Here is a 24,761-nt window from a genome sequence, read left to right as displayed (position 1 = left end):
AGGTGGGTAGGTGGGAGGAAAGCAGGTACTTTCATATCTTCAAGTATGTGGATTTTTACATGTTTTGGAGCAATAAAAAAATCTAGATGACCTAGTTCTGAAGTAGAACATATAGCTCTACCATGAACTAACAAGTTTCTACAGATTTAAAATGAAAAAAAGTTCAGCTTTTGCTGCTGTTTAAATTATCTTTGTTAGATAAGAAGCTCCAGTTAATCATTTATAGGATATGCCTGCAAAACCAATCTCTCTTTGTTGGTGGCTTAATATGCTAAACAAGTATTGATCATCTTGCAGGTAACTGCTAGAAAGTGATAATTCAGCTAACATTCAACCAGTTATAAAAAGACTTAGTGGTTCATTAATAAATCAGGTAATGAAAAAATCCTGGTCATGTATAGATTACAAATTTCCTGTACATTAAGAATTTCCTAGGTACATTAAGAATGTTCAGATCATATTGTAATGACGTTACTGACTTCAGCCCAACTCTTTCTCTTAGGCACGTGTACTCTAATAGCTGCAGTCAAGAAAAATTAGCACAGCTGCTGCCAAGAACCTCCCTTCACACACTCAGAACAGTTATACCAGTAGTTCTCATGTTCTTGTTCTAAGGCATCAGGAATACCCCTGCTATACCCACCTCCAACGAAAACTTTCCAGTCCTACAAAAGCAGTTACATACTTCTTGCCTTTATCCTACAATGAAAGGGCTAAAAAAATATTCTCCCAGTGCGTACCATCAACTTTATGATGCATGCAAAGGAATAGCACCACCCCTGAAAACAAATATCAGTTAACACTGGCTATGTAATTGCTTGTTGTTTTTTTCTTTTTGATTAAATTACATCATTGTTTTTGTTCTCAGCTGCAGCATGTAAGAATCAGTCACAGTAAAATGTCTGAAAACAGTGACACTCCCTCACATTGCTATTTCTTTTCCTATTTAATAAACACTTCTTATTCAAACAGAGCTACTAATAGATATTCTTACAAGTACCACTGCATGAAGAGAGAAATTTTCTTAAGTTTCTATGTGCTTTACTATGATAGGTCTCTAGAAACGATAGTCTAAAATTATCTCAATGACTGAAATTAACAATAAGTTCTAAAGAGCACAAAAGGAAAAGTTGCCAAGGAAGATATATAAATTAATGTATATCTTTGATATGCATCACAATCTAACAATAACTGACTCACCATATCACAGCTATTTCTATGTAAAAGAGGACCTAAGAGTAATAAAACAAAAATATTACAAATAAAACTAAATTTGAAATCAAATACATCACAGAATATTGTTGCTTTTCTATCTTTGCATTTCTTAACAAAAATCATGTCTAAATTGATCACAGCAGTCAACATTTTCATTTTTATCCAAACATCATTTTCTGATATAAAATGATGGGACAGAAATTTTTAACTTTGATGAGTGGGTGAACGCAAACCTGAGCCATCTTTATGTTCTGCAAAAGTCTCAGATCGTGTCTGCTGTATATTATGATTTAATTTTTTAATCTGGTAATGTGTACAAATGTTCAGAGGGAATAGGGCTAAAACAATTCCATTTGTCCATGGTCTCTGAATATTCTTTAAGCCATATATTTCCTTTGAAATGACTGATTAGGAAAACTAAATTTTTTAATGCAGGTTAGCAAATGCTAAACAATACTAATCACAGAGGGAATGGCAATGCTGCTGATACTGCCTTGGCTCCTTTAACACTAAGCATCACTGGAGTATTTTCTAATAAAACAACAACAGCTGTTACTAGATATATGATGCCAGTAACAGTTGCCAGTCACAGAAAACTTACAATAATACAGTCATTTGCCTTTAGTATTGCATGAACTGACAGGTAAAACATACTGGCAGAACTTGAAGGAAACAACATAATACCTGGCATTTTGCTACCTGTTACCATAAAATTCCGAGCTAATCAGTCCCTCTCCAAATGCAGAAAAGCGCAGATGGTACATAAAGGGCATCAGAAACAGTGCAGTGATTCAGCCCCAAGTCTCAGCCTCATAACACCATGGGAAGTAGAAAGACCCAGCCAAAGACATTGAAATGATTGACTCAGACATCAGTAGACCTTTCTGCCTATCATGTGGAATTTCACATTAGTGTACATACAATGGACACCATTCAACCATCAAACTTGCTTAATTGGGATATTTCCCAGGAAACCAGCACAACCAACATAACTCTGTAACAGTGTGTACAGCAATGTCCACTGTAAAATGGGATGCTCCCTGACAACTATATTTCTGTAAATTGAAACCTGCTAAGAAAACCACTCTTAAGTCTTTTGAAACTAGTAAAGGCAAAAATAATCATTTTTCATTCACAGACCAATATTAAGTCCTCACAGATTTCGGTTCTTTCTGGATTGTTGCAAATGGCAACTTAGATACCTTATTTTTTATGTAATATATGAGCAGATTACAGGCATGTCTAATTTCAAATTATGAATCTTATATTTGGTTAAATTTGGTGGCTTTTACAACCATCGTTCCCAGCTATAACAGATTTTTAAGAAAATTTTACTCAAAAGTAGGGAAATACTTATAGGCAAAATCTTCTGGGACAGTCTGAAGACAGATTTTCTTAAAAATTATTTCTGGGACTCACTATGTACTACTTGTCTTTACTGAGATAAAGACATTTCTTCTCTTAGACTCCACATTCAGTAGGCTCAGAGCAGATAAAAAGGAGAATTCTAAAATCAGAACTTTAAAACTGAGAATTCTAAAATGTTACAATTTGATGGTGAGATTACTACTAAAGTGAGAACATCCTTTTCATTGAAACCATAATGCTGAAAACCCTGGAGCTGAGTAAAGGAAAAAGTGGATAATTTTCTTTTATGTAGAAGATTCTATAGGATGCTGCAGTCCTCACTTTATTTATTTTTACTTCTTATAAACATTAAAATGCAGTCTGATTTTCTTTTGCTCAATATACCAATGCTTCTTATCTACAGGATCATCAACTCCAAAATTTAAAACACCATTCACAGAATCACTGAGATCAGAAAGAACCTTTCGAGATCATTTAGTCCAAGAACCACTGCTCACAGCTGTGTCCAGCCCAACTCTGAATGTCACCAAGGAAGGAGACTCCAAAACCTTGCTGACTAACCTGCTCCAGTATTTGAGTACCCTCATGCTGATAGAGTTTTTACATATGTTTAAACACAACAGTTCTGCTTACTGCTTCATGCCTTGTCTGTGTACACGTTTTCCACTCTCCGTCAGGTATTCATACATACTGGCAAAACTCCCCAAGAATCTTTGGTTCTCCAGGCCAATCGATACCATATCTGTCATCTCTCTGCTTTACCTGATATGATGTATGCTCTCATCCCCATATCTCCTTGATGGCCCTTCAGTAGACCCGCTCCAATGTGATCATGACTCACGCGATTGGGGAACTCAGAACTGGACTCATCACTCCAAAAGAATTTCACCAGGACTGAAGCAATGGACGACCTCCCTTGACCTACTGATGTTGCTCTTTCCAAACGAATTTAGGGTGCTCTTGGCCTTCTTTGCTAGGAGACAAATGTGCACTGCATCTGTAGTAATTTTACTTTGTGATTATATTGCACTGTACTATAGGACCAGAGCTGGATTTTGAAAATCACTGAGCTCTTACGCAGAGATCTTCATTGCCAAATCATCACAGCTTTTGGGACAACTGTATTTAGTACAGGGTTGTAGAGTCAATTAGTATCTAATCCCAGTGCTTCCATTAACTAGATTAACCTAGTTTCTGATTATAGCAGGAAAAAGAATAAATCCAAGCAGACTTTTGACAGAGAAAGAAACTGAGAGGAAGAAAAACAAAGACAAACTTCTTGGATGCTTCCAGCGTCTATAAGCTGAGATTGACAGACTTTTCATTTAGAAGTGTCTAATGACAGAACAAAACTGAAGCATATTCTTCAGAGTTAGTCTTACAGCACTGTAGCTGATGAGGAATCCCCGCTGCAAAGATCTACTGAGCAGGCACAGCACACTCAAACATACTTCTTGGTCTGAGATTCCAGACCTGCTGCTAGTATGTTCCTCTCTCTTATGTGCTGTTATCAAATGGAAAATTATGAGATTTTCCTGAGGATTTTGACACTGCCGTGGAGATACCACTGATCCATGATATCACTGAAGTAGAAGCTCCTCTGCCTTATATTCCTCTAGCCAGACAATGAGACAGTTGAAGTAATGTTCAAGAAACAATGTTCAAGAAACAGACTGATTATTATTCTCCATGTTTTACTTGAAGAAGCACTCCAGTTCTACCAGCCAACAACATGCTCTGTTTTAGGGAATGTCACTGACTGTCATTTATTTAGGTCAAAACAAACAAACAAAAATATAAACTCCAAAACCCTCCTAGAATGCTTCTCAGGATGTGCTCTTCTTGTCCCATTTATACTACAATTAGTTAGAATTGATAAAAATGAAAAATTTCAGTGTGTTTTGTTCTGTAGGCCAAATAAGCAACGAGAAATAACCTCATGCTAAATGGTGGCAAACAATGAAGCAGACACATATGTTTGCTTTTTTCCCCAAGCATAAACAGAACATAGAATTTCTCTGACTAATAAATGTACTTTCATTTTAATTAAAACAGAACATTTAGTTAGATTTCCTCTGAGCTGTCAAAGAATTAAATAGATAAATGGCTAGCAGGGGAAAAAATGACAACATTTTCTTTAGTGCCCCAATTGTAAACATAATCGATTGCTACCCATCTGTTCACAAAAGGTGTCTTTTGGAAAGTCACATCATACAAAGCCTTATTTCCTATAAAAAGCCTTACTAAAGTACTTTGCTTTTGATCTTGTAACTTCCAAAATGAAAGAATCTTTTTACAAAGTGGAAACTGACAGTTCTTTTTCTACGTATCTTTATATAACTGTCGTTATTGGTTTACTCTTCCAATTCTTCCTACTATTAAATCACAACTACTGAAGAATGGCTCCCTATCACAATGCCAAGTACACAGATTCTAATCAAGAGTGAAACTATTATGTAGAAATCACAGAATGGCTTGAGTTGGAAGGGACCCCTAAAGATCACCTAATTTCAACCCCCCAACCTTAATCTGGGTCATCTTTCACTACTAGAACAGCCCAGTCCAACCTGTCTTTTATGCCTCCTTCCAGTGATGTAACATTCACAACTTCTCTCCCAGCACCTCACCACTCTCATTTAAAAAAAAAAAAAAAAGTCATCTTTACATTCAATTCAGTGTCATGTACAAGAAAAGGGAAAAGACCACTCCTTTTCTGTGGTATTCAGCCTAACTACCAAAGTTTGATCAATGCATAGTGTCCAGGAAAATAATAGGGTTTTTTTCTTTTTTGATAGTTTATTCACCTCTATACTTAGAAATATTAATTTACTGATGATATGTCCTCTCTTTAACTCTCATTCTTTCAGACTTAGGGATATGTAGTTAAACTGGAGAAATACAAAATAAGTCAGGTTGCATCCAGCAGTATGAGTAAGATGAATGCCATCACTGTTCTCTACTATCTTCCAATCTCTTCATCTTCCCAGAAAAGTAAGAAGAAAGAGCTACAACTGGTCAGTCTTGTCACAAAATCCCTTCCAAGTTTGTAGAGCAAATCCTCGTAGAAATAATTTCCAAGCTCTTGGAAAAAAATAAATAAAAGAGCTGTCTAGCAAGTATAGATTTACCAAGGATAAATCCTGCCTGTCCAGTTTGTCTTCTATGGTGGAATGTAGACAAACATAGCAATGCTTACTACTTTCCTTGAATTTATTAAGGTCTTCAGCCCAGCCTTCCACAGTACCCTTATAGCCAAACTATGTAGTGTTGGACCCAATAGGCCACAAGGTAGTAGAAGTCCAACTGAAGCATAAATCTGTTTCCAGGAATGTGTTTGTCAAGAGTTGATACCATTTCAGATACTTATTGTCTTCATCAGTAATATGAATAGTGAATCAAAATGCAAGCTGACAGATGACATCAGATTGGAGGGAGTGGTTAACGCTGGGGAGGGATGGGGTGGCATTCAGAGAAGTGAGCTAAGAAATGGCCATAGAGATGATCTGGGTGCTGAAGGATGTGATGTGCATAAAGCAGCTGTGGAAGCTGTGTCTGTTTGCATGGAGAAGAGAGAGAAGTTGTAGCACAGAGCTTGTGGAGGAAGCAGCAGAGCCAAGCTCTCATGCAAGATGCACACAACAATATGCCAGGGGACAATGTGCACAAGTGGCAATAGTGCAAAATTCTTGCTGGATACAAGGAGGTAGTTTTCCACAGTGAAGAAGGCTAAGCACTGGGACAGGCTGCTCAGAGAGGTACTGTAGAATTCTGAAGAGCCTTGAGGAGAGCTTTCAATCTAAATCTTTCTTTGAATCTTTGAAACCAAGCTATATTGACAAATATAAAAATACATTTCCAGATATGCAAATGCAGTACATCTGAACTCAAGGGAGCTGCATAAGGAACCAGTTTCATACTTATTTTCTCATGAGAAAGTCTGCTCTCAATTGGATCCATTGAAGAAAATAAAGTCAAGTTTTCAGTTTTATAGGAAAAAATGTATTTATTAATAAAATGCATGTTAATAAAAGGGACAGACATAGCTATATGTATGCAGAGGACAGACCTATTTGAAAAGTAGTATTTTTACTATATTATTTCTGTGTGTCTGAAAAAAAAATGTGATGTATACACAAACATTTAAAATGTTAAAGTTGATCTGTAAAGAAATTTTTAAATAGAAATATCTGCAGCATTTTTTTTTTTCAAAGCTAGAATCTTATTATTTCCTTCCAGTCCTTAATAGTGGAAGGCTACAGATTAATGATCCTTTTTTTTTTTTCCCCTTCCAAATGCTTCAATAATAGTAGTAGTTCATAGCTGCAAATGAAAACTCAGCATACAGCATGCATATATTTATGCAACTAATATTACATTGCTTGAAGATGATTGTTGCAGACGGTTTTATGTTCAGATGGGTCAAGTTAATACTAGTTACTATTATTTTCATCTAACATCCATCTGATTTTGACCTTACTTGCATGTTACATTGTACCACATCTGAAAATATTTGCTGCACTGGCAGTGGAAACAGTACATCATCGTGACTCAAATAAATAAGAAAAAAATTGAACTCCAGCATTGTCCTGTTTTGTGTCAATGTAAAATCAGTTTTAATAAACAGATATTAATTCCAACACAGATATTAAATGTGGAGGGTTATTTCCATGGCCATGACCCAAGTCCAAGTCCTTTAATATGTCTTTAATAATGCATTATCTAATTTCGTGGCTCATACTTTTGCTTTTTTTTTTTTTTTTTAAAACCGATCCTACCAATTTTAAAAGATTCCTAAGTATCACCACAGTTGAAAGATAACCCACTTGTCAACTAATAGTTATTAACATGCTGCTGTTAGTTTTACAAAAATGCAAGTCCAAGGAGCTTATTACAGAACGTGCACTTAGAAACAGGGCAGAACACAAACATCTCTGTTTGGAAACAGCAAAAAGGTTCTCTAAGATCCTCACTCTACTGGGAAAAAGGAGAAGGATCCAGAGGCAGAATGCTCAAGTGGCTGGAGATGCCAGCTGGAGATGCCAGCTGTAGAACTCAGCAGCACAGTGGCAGCAGGCAGTCAGGAACCAAACTGCCAGAACTGCATGTATCAGACTGAGGCTAGGGTGGATTCATACAAGCTAAAGGTGCTGGAAGACAGCTGTTTTCAGTTGTGAACAGGCATGCATACTTGTTTTCTCTTGTTATTTCCTAGCCAAACCTCTGCCTCCTGTAGGTAAGTTTGGCTGAGATTCATCTGTTAATATGTTAAAAAAAAAAAAAAAAAGTGAAGAAACCCTTGCTGGGTCCAGTCAAGGCAATGCATCATTATTCGTGCTTAAACATGCTTAAAAGTTGTTTGTTGACTTGTAAGGTGCACAAAATCTGCTAATGCCAGGGAAATACCAGTAGGTATCCTGCAGTTGTGACAATGATTAAATTTATAGATTGAAATGTCATGGATTTATCTCAGAGCTTCCACCAATTTTTGTTGCGCCTAAGTGACATCTAATGTGGCTCTTAATTAAACTCAAGATCTCTTTTGGAAGTAATATTTTTTCACCTTAAGATCAAAAAATGCCTTTGTAACACAATGTAGGTTTCAATATATTTTAAGTGCTAGTCTGTCTTTTCAACCAGAACATTTTCTATTAAGAGCATCATGTTGAACTAATATTTTGAGTGAGAGGCTCTAGAGACAGCATGATTAAAATGCTCTTAATTGACAGTGTTTGAAAGAATAAAAACATACGGGAATGATTACAGAGATTACACTCACATCTTGCCTGATAAATTGGATATAACTGCCAATGGAGAAATTAAGAAATAAAATGTTTAGTCAGTGTCAAAGTCATCATTTTCAAAATCTAAGTTTCATCCTGCTTCATAACTGACAGCTGAAGTATGCAGGAACTTAAAAACACTCTTTCTTTCTTATGGAAACAATCTGCAGATAAACTCTCTAAAATACATTTATTTCTTTCCTGTGATTAAGAAGGCAAAACAAATCGCAAAAATAGAGTTGCTATTTCTATAAGTGGAGTACGTAGCTATGATTTTTATCAGTCTTAAATTTCACATTTTGTTTTGTCAATAGAACCAATTTCTTGACATTCCACAGATTTCAGTGTTATCATGCAGCAGAGGAGAGGTATATACATTCACAAGGGTGGCACTTCATGCAGTTTTAACTTTTGTCATTACTAAAATAGGTTGGAAAATTCAGTTGGCAAGGACCTTCAAAGATAATCTAGTCCAACTGCCCAACCTTTAAGGCTAACCAAAAAGAACATTATGGAGGGTATTGTCCTCTCGAGCACTGACAGGGGTGGGGCATCAACCATCTCTCCAGGAAGCTTGTTCCAGTGTTTGATCACCCCTAAAATAGAGACTTTTTCTAATATCCAGCCTGAGCCTCCTCTGATGTGGCTTTGTGCTATTCCTTCACATTCTGCCATTGCTGAGCAGGAGCAGACAGACCCTGGCACCTCCCTCTGCTTCCCCTCTGCAGTGAGCAACAAAAGCTCTCACTCTCAGGCTCCTCTTCTCCAAACCAGGTTAATACCAAACTAGGCCCTAGATTCCACAAAGATCCTTGTGTAGAATCTAATTAAAGTGATCGTATTCCGTGATTGCAGTGGACAAAATTGGATCTCTGTGTGTTTTCAGGATCTTTAAATTGCCATTGCTGACTTCCTTGCATTGTTCATTTTAGGATATTTGTATAGTTTAGATTGTACTAATGTTATCATATTCTTCAACCACCAGAAACACGTCACTATTTGTCAATTAATTAAAACACTATATTCATACTTAAGAGAAATGATCTGTGACAGAAATAATAGTTTTTGTTCACATACATCTATTTCCAATAGTCTTAAGACAATAATTAGTACTGTGTATAGCAGCAATATGAAAAATCATTTAGCAGTAAACACTGGAGTACACTAATTTTTGTTAAATATTTAACAAACTCAAGATCAGGTCCCATAGCATATTCTCAGAGGAGCTCCACAGCATGTTCAACCCTCCATTAACTTCACTGGGGTTCAAGTAAGATCACCAAGAGTTCACTAACTCTTCACTTCACAACTAAGATTTAAGTCACTTGCTTTGAATTATGTCAACGTGATTAATTAGACAAGGAACTCATTAGTAGGACCTTCATAAAACACAGATAAATGGAATGAGACTTGGGAATTAAATTCTGCTACTGTTAACAAATTTTACTATTGTTTCCTCATATTTACATTACAATTGATGGCTATCTAGCAGTTGGATCACTAAGAAAGGTGACAAGTCAGTTTGCTGGTATATTACAAAAAGATATAACAATACTGATTGCATAATCAATGAATATAAAGATGTTATAATTATGAAATAAATCAGAGAGCTTGGCTAATCAGGTTATAATAACAAAAAGAGAACAGATAGAATGCTTACCCACATCCCGGGCTCACTGCAAAACTCCGGAAGAAGAGATCCTTCCCTACTGGTAGTCAGCTCTTAAGTTGGTCTAGGAGAGGTGGAGCCAGGCTCCACCCATTCTGGCAGCACAGGTGAATTGCCTTCACCTGTGCTCCTGTCGCTGACTCATTGTTCGCCTCAGGTGGTCAATCAGAGGTTCAGGCTGTGATTCAGCAGTCATAAGTATATGTATGTATATATAAATAAAGACACATTCTTCATTTCCTTCATTAACTGATAGCTGTTTACTCCTAGAACATGTAGAACTCTGCAATACTTTTCACATACATAAATACACCTTCATAGCATGAATATTTCACATCCAGATCATATGCAGAATGTATCAGTGTATTTAGATATTTTCACACAAGAGTTTCACTGAAAGAATTCAAGGTAATATCTTCACCTCCTCTGTAAAAGGATCTTATGCTGTATGTTTTGATGTGTTTTATTTATTTATTTTATTATCTTTTATTATTATTTTTATCTGTAAAATATAAGCTCAAGCTGCTGGTTTGAATTTCTTGCTACCTTTTCTGTTTTTCTTTCATATAACCACAGAAAATATTTCTAGATTCCTCCCTCTGCAATTTCCATGTCTTTCAAGTACCTCGTGCTGTGAGATTGTCCATAATAAAAAGGTTCCTGTTGGGGAAATCACAGAAGTAGCAAATCTCTCCATCTCTCAGGATTGGCTACTTTTTCTTATTCCTGTTTCATTCCTAGACTTGAAACAGAGATCCTGTGATATATTGGTATTTTATTCCCTTGAAAAATTATCTCATTCAATTCCCTAGACTTTTTAAATAATGGCTTCTTTTTGACAAAAAGAATGAAACATTATTTTCAAGTGTTTTTGTCTTCCACTAGCTCTTGCAGCGTAGTGGAATACACCATATGCCCTTACCATTACAATTTCATCTATATCTTTTGGGTCTTATGATTTTAACAGGTTAGTTAGTTTCCGAGTTTTCAGGAATTATTTTTATTCATACTATTCCCTCCTTGTCTGTTTTCGATGTAATTTAAACACAATACTTTTTTTTTTTTTTTTGTATTTTTATTTTTTATTCTTTCCTTTGTTCCATTTTTTTTCCCTTTGTTCTCAGTATAGAAAATTGCAAATTTCCAGGTATATACTGGTTTTTGGATGTGGCCATTTCTTTTCTATTGACATTTGCTCTCATATTTGTAAATTCATATAGTAATCCTTACATTTTTTTTTAATTATTTTTTTTTGTTGTTGTTGTACTGCTGATACATTTTTTCAACCTATTTTTTCTGTCTATGACTGCTGCAACATTATCTTATTCCTTGGAGATCAAGAAAAGACCTCTTTGTGCTAAGGAAGCTGTCTCTGAATAAAATTCTTATTTTGAATTTCATACTTACGCTCTTCCTTTTCAAAGGAATGGGTAGATTAAAATGTTTAAAGAAAAGGATTCTGTCTCTTTTCCCTCTCTGTAATTTGTTCTTCAAACAATTATTGCTGAGTACCAAAACACTTTAGAAACGCCTCTGCTGAAAGGGGGAAAACTGTGACTGACAACTTTGTTTCTCAAATACAGTGTTCCTCTCTACTGCCAGAGCAGAGAACATTTTCTGTGTTCTTTACAGAGCTTTCTTGAGAATTGATAGGAGACCATAAAGCACACTACTACTTTCATTACATAGCACTTCAAATGCAAGATGTATTTCTTCAGCTACATCTTCTTGAACGTAAACATAAACCTTAATTTACTTGTGCATTTCAACCCAAAGTACTACATCATACACATGCTTCCAAGATAATGAACGAGAAAACAGCATGGAAAACTGCTGTCCCTGACATAAGTGCAAGCTAATGCAAACGTAACTGTTTGTGAAATTGGTTTAGGACTACTGGTCTCTGGAAAATGTTCCCACAATTTTCCTATTGGAAAGGCACAGAAAAATTGCAGTGAACATCAAATAAACTGTTTTAAGGGAAATAACTGCCTCATGAATCAGGCATTATACATACTTAATTTAAAGGGAAGTAAGAAAATTTCTTTAGGATGACCTAAGGAGATATAAATGGAACAGTAAGCCACATACTGAACATTCTCAAAGAAACGGAAAAGCCAACAACCTACCAAACCAGCAGTAACTCAGTATAACATGGAGATCCCAGCCTCATCTAACATTATTTTACTGTTTTCATTGCAGCTGACCACTCAGCCTTGGATAAAGGATAAAAAGTTTACCATGGAACAAAACAATCCAATTTAAATGTATCAACTGAGAAGCGTGATCTCTGCCATTGGGGGATTATCCTGGTCTTCGAAAGACATGCAAAAGCAGGTGTTTTGAGGTACTTATTATCCCTTCTCTTCTAAGTATAAACTTAGCTCATTGTTTGAAATAAATGGGGTTTAAGTATTTCTTTAAATTCTTTGCTTAAAGAGCAAATCTACCAGAAATTTCTTTGGCAAAATAAATCTTCACTAACTACCTACACTTAATAGAAGGTAGATGAAACAATGCTACAGTAATCAATTAGTAGTAATTTTAAGTAGATCCTCTTTCCCATGCTACCAAATGACTGTAGCCCAAAGTTACTTTGATCTACAGCATTATGTCTGTTTGTCACAAAAATCACTCACTTTCATCCCTCCTGATGTTCTATTTATGAACTTCAATAATACGAATTTGACACTAAATATTGTCATCTTCCAGGACAGTTTCATGTTGTGGTATGCTTCTGTTTCCTTCTTTGAAATTTGTCTTTCCTCTTTCCTAAATATGCGGCAAAAATTGCAGCAGATACCCCATTTGCTACTGGTAAAAGCTACCACTACCGGATGCTCCCTAATTCTCACATTTTCACAGAATTTTCATATCACTACTACTATTCAGTTTCTACTTTCTGCCTTCATTTCTAGCACAGTTCATCCATAATTTCTTCCTTAACATGCCACTGCCGTCTCTCTTCATTGCACATAATGTGAAAACCTGAAATTTAATCAAGATTAGTGTACCAGTTTCCATACATCAAGTGAAATGCCAATATAGAAGTTATTTTGCAGTAGGCATCTGTCAACATTTTTTGCATGCACTATTAATTAGTACAATATTTACTGCACCAGGGCAAGCAGGGCACAGACAAGTAAAGCAGCACATAGTTACAATGGTCAAGATGCTTAAAGCTCAAGTAAGTGAAAAAGTGTAAGCTTGAACCTGATGGTTAGAGATAAAATCTCAATTATAAGCTCATTCTCCATATTCTTTCCTCTCCCTTCTGACCTATACTAAGAAACTTGAGAGCTACAGATGCTCTGACAAACAGCTGCAGTTTTGTTTCAATGTGGCTATTTCCCAACCACTCTTCTCAGGGCCACTGACTCCTGCTTAATTAGCTGCCATTGAAGTTGTCAGTTCCTTTTCACTCTTTGTATGTAATCCAAATTGGGGAAATGTGATCATTTTCATAGTTCCCGAATGCAATTTTATTACTTTTAAGTATTTTGAATACAGTTCTATGAATACTACATTTTGTCAGAAGTATAAAAATATATATATTGTTATACAATATACTTGCAAAACAGACATACAATGTATACATATGCATACCAACAACAAACCTAATTGACACACAGAAGGCTAATAAGGGGATACTTATTCACAAAACCTCAAAAAGCAAGCATCCCTTCTCATCCAGCTCTTGAATAAAATCCTCCCATGGTCTAAATTTCACATATCTGATAGGAAACCTGAAATACAGCATTGTTGGTTTGTTTTTCTTTGTGTGTGTGTGTGTGTGTGTGTGGTGTTGTTTTTTTTTTTTTTTTTTTAAAGTACTCTGTCTTCTAACAGATTGTTGGAATATTTTAACAAGCAAAAAGCCCTTCCAGTACAGAAAGCAAAGAAAGCAAAAAGAACACTGATTTTTTGGCACTAGGGAAGTGAACTATATTTCACTGACGTTGTAATGACTACAGATGGTGTACCACACACTTAAGCTAGTAAATAGAAAAGCACAACAGAAAACATCAAACAAGGAGTGACAAGTGCAAAGAGACAATAAAATGCACACCAAACTTTATACTCTGAATATGTTATGGCTACCCTTTATAATTGCAGTACCACAAGCCAACAGGACCCAACAGATCACCTAATCTGACCTGGTGCAAATGACAGTGAATTCAGGATGGAGCAGGAATATGAGCTCTTGTGCAGCAGAGCAGAGCCAGGGACAACTCTGGGCCCTACCATGAGCTCAAGGAGTTCACGGTGGAGGCAGTGGATTAGATATGCTTGGGTGACCTATGAGGGCAATCCATATTCTGAGCTGAAGGAGAACACAGCTACTTATCATTCCCTCAAGGCTCCTTACACAAGATGGGATGAAATAAAATTATATTCGCTTTCCAGCCGTAAATCTGCTTATTAGTGTCATCCTGGCTTTGTGAGAAAGATACATCGGTCAGATAGGTAAACAAGATTTTCCATACTGCTTCAGAATACTGGACCAACACTACACCATGTCCCATATTCAGACCTAGATAAATCACAAAAAAGCTTGTATTCATGCTCAGAGAACTATGTTTTTCAGTGGTTGTGCTTAGGAACTTAGTCCTCCCTGAGTCCAGAAAAAAAATGGTTAAAGCCCTGGAACCTAGGAGTGCAAGGATAGATCTCTTATATAATGAAAAGACTGAAAGCATTATGATGAGCACGTGGAGGCTGAGTAGAATGATCCTATTTACCTCTGAGCTTTTGAAGAATAATTAGAGTAACTCAGATGTTAACAAGTTCTAAGGCTAGAAGGATAAACAGTACGACCCAACCAAACCATTTCTACCAACCAGAAAAGCCTCACCATAAAAACAAACAAACAAACAAAAAAAAACCCACTCACAACAACAAAAACAAAAACTCACTTTATCTTTCTGTAAAAAGGTACTGATACGCTTTCTTTTTCCTTAGCTTATTAATTAAGCTATATTAATTTTCCTTATAGCCAGAATGTTAGTAAAATTGTGATTTTTGTTAAAATTTTCAAAGTATATTGTTACACTTCTAACATCAGGACTCCAAAAAACAAAAAATCAGCTATGTTGTCTAAGGCTGAAATAAACTGAACTCTTCAGCTCTCATTACTGAAGACTTATTTTTCTCATCTTGGATAATTCTTTTGCCACCTTCTCAATAGTACTGAGTAACTCTCCTCATATCTTCATAGCAACAAAAGCAATCTGAGCTATATACAGTATTCTACCAGTGGCCTTTCAGTGTATACAGAAACAGAACATCAGTTCCCTTTTCTTCTCTATGGCCCCTCTCCTACTCAGTCAAGGTCCAATTCTGATTTTCATTTTTACATAATAGGGTAGTGAAAATTTCCTGTAAAGATCATTTTCTGTGAAGATTCATTAGCACTTTCCTGACAGAGTATTTTAAGAAAAACGCTCTGCCATCATAAAAGAGCTTTATCTTGCAGTATTAAAATTATTTCTGTTGAATTACTATAATTTCATTAGAAGATACAAGATCTTTCTACAAGTAGTGTCTATCCTTCCTCATAATTTGTTACATTAACAATATACATTTCACTTGCATATTGTCCTAGGTTATTTTTGAGCTTCAAACTACCAACATGAGATTATGTACAAACCTAAATGATTCAGATATTTAACAAAAATGATTTTTCCTTATGTAGATTTCATGGTCTGAATTCACCTCTTTGAGGAAGTTTTTAATATTTCAGTTTTGAATCTGCATAGTATATGCAAGTAACTATATAAAATAAGATAACTTGAATATACATGTTGCTGGTAGAAAAAATAATGTAGACCATTATGACTATACAATATCAACCCACACACATTATGAGATCAGATGTTCCGCATAAGTATAGACTTCAGACTACAAATCCTAAAGCTTTATTTCCTTTTACATTCTAAATCTTTTGTGCTCAAGTATTGAGCTTTATTTAAAACAGAGTTTATTTAACAACAGAGGCTGAAAAACATTCTGAACATTTCCAAAGGACAGAACCACAGAATCACAGGCCCTAGTTGGAAGGGACCTCAAGGATCAGGAAGCTCCAACCCCCCTGCCACAGGCAGGGCCACCAACCTCCACATTTAATACTAGACAGGTTGCCTAGGGCCACATCCAACCTGGCATTGAACACCTCCAGGGATGGGGCATCCACAACCTCTCTGGCAGCCTGTTCCAGCACCTCACCACTCTCATAGTAAAGAACTTCCCCCTGACATCCAACATAAATCTTCCCTCCCTTAATTTAAAACCATTTCCCCTTGTCCTGCCATTACCTAACCTTTCAAAGAGTCACTTCAGAATTAAAAAAATAAAATGATTAAGTTGTTAAGACAAGTAACAGTCTTGACAGTGTTGCACTTCCTGGTTTAAAAGATATGGCTGTTCCCACTTTTTTTCAAATCTGCCAAAGAGAATTACACTGTAAAAGATGAGGGTCCAAATATGATAATACCACACATCTTGCAGTTTTGTTTTTAAAACAAGTGGGCCTCTGTCCTATCCCAGTTGTGAATCTGTACCAGCTTGATTCCTAACAATATTATTCATTCTCTTCCTCTACCGAATTCCTGTACACTCTTCCTTCTGATACCTTGAAAATGTAGGAAGTGGATGAGGAAAAAGTACAATGTGTTATCTCTTGGTAAAAATTCTATCTACTACGACAGCAGTAAACACACAATAGTTTAGGAAAAGACTGAGTGTGTCATTTTCAATTACAGTACTCAGAACACAATCTAAATCAATTCTATGTCAAAATATAGATAAACAATTCATTTTTTTTATCAGTTTGCTACTAACATGCCAAAACAAGAGTTTCATTTGAGAAAGATTCTGATAGCATGTTACAATTGTTATACAATTTACCAATTTTCTTTTATGAGGCAAGATTCTTCTGATTTCTAACAGCTCATCAGATAATCCCTTAGAAACAACTGAAAGCAAAGTGTAGCTAAAGTAAATATTAATTTAGAATTAAATCAAATGGAACAATGACCGTCACTTATGTATTCATTTCGTTAAAAACCTATGTATTATCTAATGGTCATACTACTTAATACTACATAAAAGACAGAAACTGCAAAATCTGCTTATGTTGTAGGTAAACATTGTACGGGTGGAGACATAAAAACAAAAACAAACAAACAAACAAACAAACAAAACAACAAAAGGCGATGAAAGTGCTGAAGCTCATCTAAGCAGCAGTAGTTCGAAATCAGAGAAAACAATAAAGCTTATAACCCCAATTATCCAGAAGTCTAAAGGGACACAAGAAAACTTGAGATAATTGGAAAAGCCAGCTGGCAGGCTTCTAAGTCCCTTGATCCTAATCACAGAGTTCACACTTACTAACAGCCTCTCCTACTCCCAGGGTTCCAAAGCTCAGTGAATGGAGTTGCACTCAGCTCAAGAGTGCATGCCTCACAGTGAGGATCAAATTCAGACATTAAGGCTTGAGCGCAAAAACACCTCTATGCTGATGTCTGTGTAGTCTAAACTTACATTCTGGAGTAAACCATAAAGAACAGTTCTACTTCCTACAGCTTCATAAAAATTAGTGGTTAGGAATTTGACAAGGTCAGCAAATGAGAGAGTTTGGGTAAGAGAGAAGCTGACAAAGAATTACAGCTGGAATTGTAGCATCATATTTAAGTCAGTATTATTTTTGACACAAAGATTAATTGAAGATTGCTCTCCTAGACTCCATGGCTAAAACTGATTAACTACAATTAAATATTTACAAAAATATATTGGTTTTCAGAGCCCACTGATATTGAACACATATTTATAAGATCCCTATGGTCTCATTATTACAGTCTCCATGTACCAGCATTTGAACAATGCTCTTCCAACCCGGGAAGCTTTGCTTATTTGGTTTTGTACTTAAGGAACAAGGTAGAGGAACACAGAAAGGTGAAGCAAGTACGTAGAAGTCCAAAAGAAAACACAAAGAAATCCATTCTGTACATCCCTCATAAAGCTTACTAGCTGTTCATGACCTATTTTTAACAAAACATGTTCAGAATCTCCAAAGACAGACAGATAAGTCCACTTAGCAGTAAGCTGTAAACAGCTACAGAAAAGCTGGCTTAGGCAAAAACTAATTAGCAAATAAATACTTCTGTTTAAAATACAACCAAACCCAAGTATTACCTTTCTGCTACATTGGGTAAATGGCCACTGTTCTTCCAAAATATGTACAAGGGCTGCCCAAAAAGTGATGTCTCCTATTTTATTGTGTTGGCCTTTGATGTCAGAGTGGGTGCTGGTGGTATGGCAGTAGAGGTTGAACCTTTCTGCCAATATTCTATTTTGTTGCCACGTGATGGATGGCAACAGAGGCACAGTCTGACACAATGGCTTCTGATATAGAGTGCATAGGAAGCAAAGGTGTGGAATTGAAATCTTCCATGCAGAAAAAAATGGCATCCTTTGACATTCATCAACACTAGCTGAATGTTTACGGCAATCAAATAGTGTGTGTGAGCACAGTGAGGCGGTAGGTGGTAGCAGTGGCATTAGCGGGTCACCTCCGTTGGTGCAGATTTTAAGAGAGCATCATGCAGGCTCTTGCTCATGACAGTTGAAAATTCATAGCTAATGTCAGTGACTCTTGATAAATAGCATTTTGTAGCTGAAAATTTGCTCTATCAAATAGTGTTATTGTGCTCTTTGTATCTGCTGTAGTTTCCATGGAATTAGGAAGCATTACTTTTGGAGCAACCTATGTATAATAAGATTTCACTGAACTCTGTGTTTCAGAGTTGTTGGGCCCTGCTCACTGGAATTCTGCAAGCAAATGCTTTTTACCTTTTGGAGGAAAGCTAGGGCTTTAGTGTTCCTCAGGTATTATCCTAAATCAATTTAATGTTAAGCTTCTCATACTCTGACTGATAAATTTTGATTTTTAGCTGAGGAAAAAAACAGAATCAAATATTAAACATGATCAATAACCTTGCAGGTTATTTCATGTTACTAAATTAGAAAAGGTTTTTAATCCATATGAATTTATTGTACAAAAATACGTGAATATCTATTGACTTTGCTACATGCGCACTCAGTAAACGAAATATCAGTGCACACTGTTCTATGCCACTCAGTTACTCTGTAAACTGTTGAACAGAAAGTTCTCCTCTTCACACAAAGGTGTAAGCCATACACTTTTATAGAGTTATGGTGAGAAGATATGTTGAATATAGCACTTGAGACTGAGGATTTAGAAGAGGCTGCAGAACGGTATTGGGAATTAATGGGCTGATAACATTCAGCTCACAAGCTGTAGATATATTCTTATATCTCCTCCCCAGACTGTCTTGTCCAGTACACCTCCGTGCAAAATCTTAAACTTGAGGAAATGAAAAATCAAGCTATTTTACCTGAATTTGCTCCCCAAGACTCTTGAGATCAACACCAGAAAATTTCCACATCAGTTCCCAAAATTGTAACAGATGTAAGCAAGTTTATGACATACAATTCAAAACTCTGCTTCCCTTCCCACAATTTCTTTCTCAAAACTACTGAAAACCAGACTGGATAATGTAATTTTGGAAGGCGCTCAAAGGAATTATAAAATTTTCTAAGTGTCTGAGTCAGAAGCAACACAAGAAAGTGGATGGAATACTGGACTATATCAGTATGAAGTATAATTTAAAAGAATGGACACTTAGCTTTTATTTTCCTAGCCTGAAGTGGTTAGGAGTGTTTCTTTTGGTGCATTTTCTGTGAGGCTCATTCTCAGTTCACTGAGGCACAAAAGCATTGAAAAATACCACTGTTAGAAGGTAAGTACCGGGGAGTAAGAACAGCAGGTGAAAACCACGTTGCCTCTGCTTGCACAGAAACTTCTTCATTGATGTGACCCTGTTTCTGACATCTTTGGGGATGGCTAAAACTTACCTATGCTAAATACTGCAGAAGAGTACTTCAGTTTTTTTTAAATGTGAACATCAAATACATTTTAAGATGCAAATTTTCTGAATCAAACTAGAAGCAACAGTCTTTTTCTTACCGCATGACCAGGTCACTGTCAATGTTAAGTGAATTAAATACATAATTTATTGAATTGTCTCTCTGAGGACTGCAATCTATCTGATCAGGTTCAGTATGCCATCACTATTTTGAAGAGATTACAGACATTTTTTTTCTTTCTTTCCTCCTCCTATTCAACATCATTCACAGGATCATTTTTATAGCCATCATTCACCTGCACTTTATATGGGAAACTGAAGAGCTTTTTATTCCCAGGATGAAAAATCCTGATTTCAGGATTTCTACCCTATAAGAAAGAATTGTCCAAACACTTAGTGGGCACCTTGTATTGACTGTGTTGTTGAGAAGTGGCTATTTGCTGAAGATTAAGGTTCAGACTTCATTTCTAGTTTTTATTCCAGCCAATTCTTGGAAGCAAATGATAGTCCTTACTCTGAAAGCTAGATCCAATAGGACAACTCTTGCAAGCAATAGATTTTGCACTAAAGCCTACTGATGCTGACAGTAGTAACATTCAGATAAATATAAAGACAACGCAATGTAATGAGTTACAAATTGTCTTGATGTGAACAGCTCTTACAGGACTCTCTCTGCTGAACCAAAACATTTATTATTGGCTTTTACTTCTCAGAGATTACTCTGGTCTTGCTGCCAAGCGTGAAGACCTTTGCTGATGCCCAAGTGAAAGCATGCTGGGGTAGGCAGCTGGCAAGAGGAAAAGAAGGAAGAGAAATACACTGATTCAGTGCACTACCTTGGCTCCCTTTGGCTTTTCTTTGCCAAATTCCCAGTTTTTCTACTTGTTGCCTTTTATCTCTTTTCTTTTTGAAAACAAAAAGACAAGTTTGCATCACTGATCTGTTTTCTAAAGTCTCTAAGAAGGAAATAGTTTTGACATTTAATACAGATGGTGAAAACAGGCACATGGTTTGAATGTAACTCTTTAGTTTCTTGGTACAAGCTCAAGCTTAAAAGCATGTACATAAATCCATATGCCATTTCTTCTGAAGTACAGAATCCATTTATGTTTCCAGATAAAACTACATATCTGAGAGGAAAGATCTGTAAAGAGGAAGCTCAAATACAAACTTAATATTGTGTGTAAAACTAACTGCTTACAGATTTTGAACATTTTGTCAGAATTTTTTTCAATAATAGGTACAAACCCAGGGCAGAGGAAGGGGGACCAAGGAAGCTGCCTTCAGACTCTGTTTTTCTTCTTTGGGCTTCCATATGGTCTTCTTCCATGACTTTGGAAAAGTAGTAACTCTACTTGAATGGGACAGAGCCAACCCTGAAGATTCAGTCTCAGGCCAATCCCCAACCTCCTTAGGTCAAAAAGTAAAGTTTAGGTGTGAACAGGTCTTAGGACTAAGGCTATGTAAAATGTCTTTGCCATTTAGAAAACCACATATTCTGCTTCCCTCACAGGCAGCCTACCTTTGTTGTTTTGCTCTTCCTAATATGATGAGAGCAAAATTTGAATTTTCTTACTACATTGTTTTCATATTCAAACAGATTTTAAAAAAACTAACGACTAAGAGGAGGTGAAATAATCTCCTTCATGTTTTTTTCTTCCCTGAAGAGATGCAAAGACAGTGAAATTAACACTTGATTTGACAGTGTATTTTAAGGTCAAAAAGAATAAAGAAAAGTTCATATCTACCCATTGACTGCCTAAGGCGACATTAAAAATCAAGCCAGTCAAGCAGAATAATGACAATGTTCTTATTATGTCCCAAATAAGACAAAACCGTCTTCTGTAATCACTACACATATTGCTTCTCCACTCCTTAACCCTCATAAATATCATGGCGTTATCTGGTATTTTGCTGGGAAGGAGATTTTTTTTCTTATGAGAGTGATAGGAAAGTAGAGTGTGGGTTTTCCTTCTTTCTTTTTTTTTTTTTTTTAATTAAGAAGTGAAATAAACCAATCTTTAAAAGGGCATTCTGACAGAAAAGAAAAAAAAAAAAGAAAAAAATCTTCAAATCTCTAGTTTGTCAATTACACGGGGATTGTAAAACAGTATCCTTATGTTCTGTTCAGTAGACTAGCATGTAACTGAATGTTGTGTACATTTGTGTACATCTCTGTCTTTACATAACATTAAATGATTAGTGTCACAAAATGGTTTTTCATTTAGGCAAGTTGTAACTTTCTATTTCTTTTTCAATTCTTTTGAAGAGAAATATCCTCTAAGTCCTGCAGATCAAAACCAAGCTACTTCTTTTTCCTCCACTCCAAAAAGTACCAAGTATTCCGATCCGATCTCGACAAGAGCCAATAACAAGCTTCCCTGTTTGTTTTTTGTTTGTCCTCTTGTTGTTTTTCTGATAAGCCTTTTTAAGTTGCTAAGCATACAACTCTTTTCAACCACAACCACTATTTTCACATCCATGCTCTAGATGTGTGCAAATACTGTCATTGTGTTTAATTAGAACCCTGGTGTAAAAGGGATCAGGTATTCCAAAATACTATTACTTATAGATCTGGGAGCTACTAATCTTCATAGAATTTGCATAGAGATGGTGTAGCTTTTAATTTAAGATCCTGATTCCCCTTAATATTCTTTGTGAGAAGCTGACTGGCAGGAGTCTTGGCCTTACATCTCTCTCCTGTACATTTCATGCTACTCCACTGCTCCTTTCTGCCCCCTCCACCCTGTAAGTGCAATCTCTGCTTCTAAAATACTAAGACTGGCCTGTCTTGTTTCAGTTAAATGTAACAGTCTTTCGGCACTTAGTGTAACTTTTAAAATATCAGTACTATGAAATTTAAAATGGTATTATTCATCACTACTAAGAGCTTCTTCCTGAAACAGAAAACTTTACAGACATTTCCAAGTCTGAAAAAGGAATGTTGATTAGCAAAAGGTTTTAGATATTAATGGTCTAATTCCAGAATGAATGAGAATACCAACTGAATGCGAACACTGCCTAACAGTTTAATTCAACCAATCTCAATTGCTAACTTTTCTTTCCATTCTAGCTCTCTGTTTTTTTGCTTCATTATGCTACTAGCAGCTATCCTTACATAGCTTGAATATTACTTCTTCAGCAATAGTCCCCAGTGCAGTGCCCTGTGCTCTGACATCAGCTCCACCCAATAGCTCCATGTGGCAAAACCAAATTCAACTACATTTATTCATTCTGTGGTAATTCCAGACGTGGGTGGTATGGACAATATTAGTCCATCTTTTACCAAATGTGAACATGCCTGCCCTTTATATGTACAGCCCTGTGTTGCCAATTTATAAAAGCCGTACTTTAGAGATGTTTTCAATGACTTGTTAAGTGATTATCTAGTGCAGTACTGATGAAAATGAGAAAAAGCAAACATGACTGCAGTTTAAGATCTCTTGAATTTTTAAAATATTTGGGGCCATTCCTTAAAAGAAAGATTTTGTTACTGCTAGAAACCTGTTCAAGTACAAGACTGCTTTCACTGTTCACTTACATAACATTGATGTGGCAACTCTAATTCTTTACCCAGAAAAGCTAACCAAATTTAGTTTCTCTTAATGCAAATAAGCAGCTGGAAACTAGAATCCATCCCACCTTAACCCTATGCAGGACACGTGCTTCTGTGAGCTTGAGAGAATGCCTAAAGTGAGATTTTTTTTTTGCCAGAAGGAACATTATTGTAGGTAGGATGAATTAATTATGTTGTGTACTATGCAGACTGCCTGATTCTTCTTAACATCTTTCTACTTATTTATGATATCAACTAACAAGAGTCTTCTAGTGGATATTTTCCAGGCCAAAGACACTGATTAAAAATAGAGAAAAAGATTAAAGAGCATATGCTCCAGGCTGGGCAGAAAAAAAAAAAAAAGAAAAACGTCATTGCAGGTGCCAACCTTGATTCTGAAAGTTTTGAGATTTTCACAGATCTTTTTATCAATCATGATCTTTAAAAACAGTCTACTGGTTTATTTTCTCAGATATATCTTAAGTCAATGTTGCTGTTTCATGAATACACTGTAAAGCTCTGCATCATTAACCATTTCTATATATAGAACAAAATTTAGTATTGATCATGGCAAACATTTGTAGGAAATGAAATTTTAAATCCCAAGTATTAACCTAAAAAATCTACCCAAGAGGGTATTCTCTGCCTTTAAAGATGACAGGAGTTGAACATAATAACTGAAAGCCAAGGATGTAACACAAGCCTGTGCTACAGAATTTGCACCTAAATTAATTAATTAATTAATTAATTATTATTATTATTATTATTATTATAAAATAATATAAATATATAAAATAATATAAAAATAAAAATATTAATATAATAATAATAATAATAATGTTCTATTCTGACATAAAGGACAATGAAGGATGAAAGAGCTACTACCCATTTATTATTTTTTTTTACAAGACCTAATGACCAAAACATCTAACACACAAGAACATGCCTAAATTATTTTTCTTAATGGGTATCACTTATATATTGAAAACATAGACAATAATATAATACAAAAGTAAAAATTTCTAAAGCCTGATTTAGTATGCTACTGTAGCATATTAAATTCTGTATTCCTAGCTATAAGTGAGTCCTTCGGCAAAAATGATATCTTTAAAGGAATTTCACAACTATTTGGAGCACTTAGTCAAATTTAGCCTTGACAGACTATTCTACAGGTTATAAGAGCAGAAATTTTAACAATGTAGTTTCTTTGCTTTCTTGAGCCTCTG

General features: G+C 35.8%; 1 long non-coding RNA gene across 1 annotated transcript in view; it reads left to right on the top strand.

Moving 5' to 3' along the window:
• Positions 1–24,761, top strand: part of LOC149918446 (uncharacterized) — an 80,434-nt gene that overhangs the window by 2,446 nt on the left and 53,227 nt on the right. The window contains exon 2 of the long non-coding RNA XR_016465042.1: positions 12,235–12,379. This is a non-coding gene — a long non-coding RNA (uncharacterized LOC149918446). The remainder of the gene's footprint in view (positions 1–12,234; positions 12,380–24,761) is intronic.

The sequence above is a fragment of the Phasianus colchicus genome, chromosome 3 (assembly GCF_987193195.1).
Source record: "Phasianus colchicus chromosome 3, bPhaCol1.hap1.1, whole genome shotgun sequence".
NCBI lineage: Eukaryota > Metazoa > Chordata > Aves > Galliformes > Phasianidae > Phasianus > Phasianus colchicus.
Note: the sequence above shows the minus strand (reverse complement) of the source record. Positions and strands in the feature narration are given on the sequence as shown.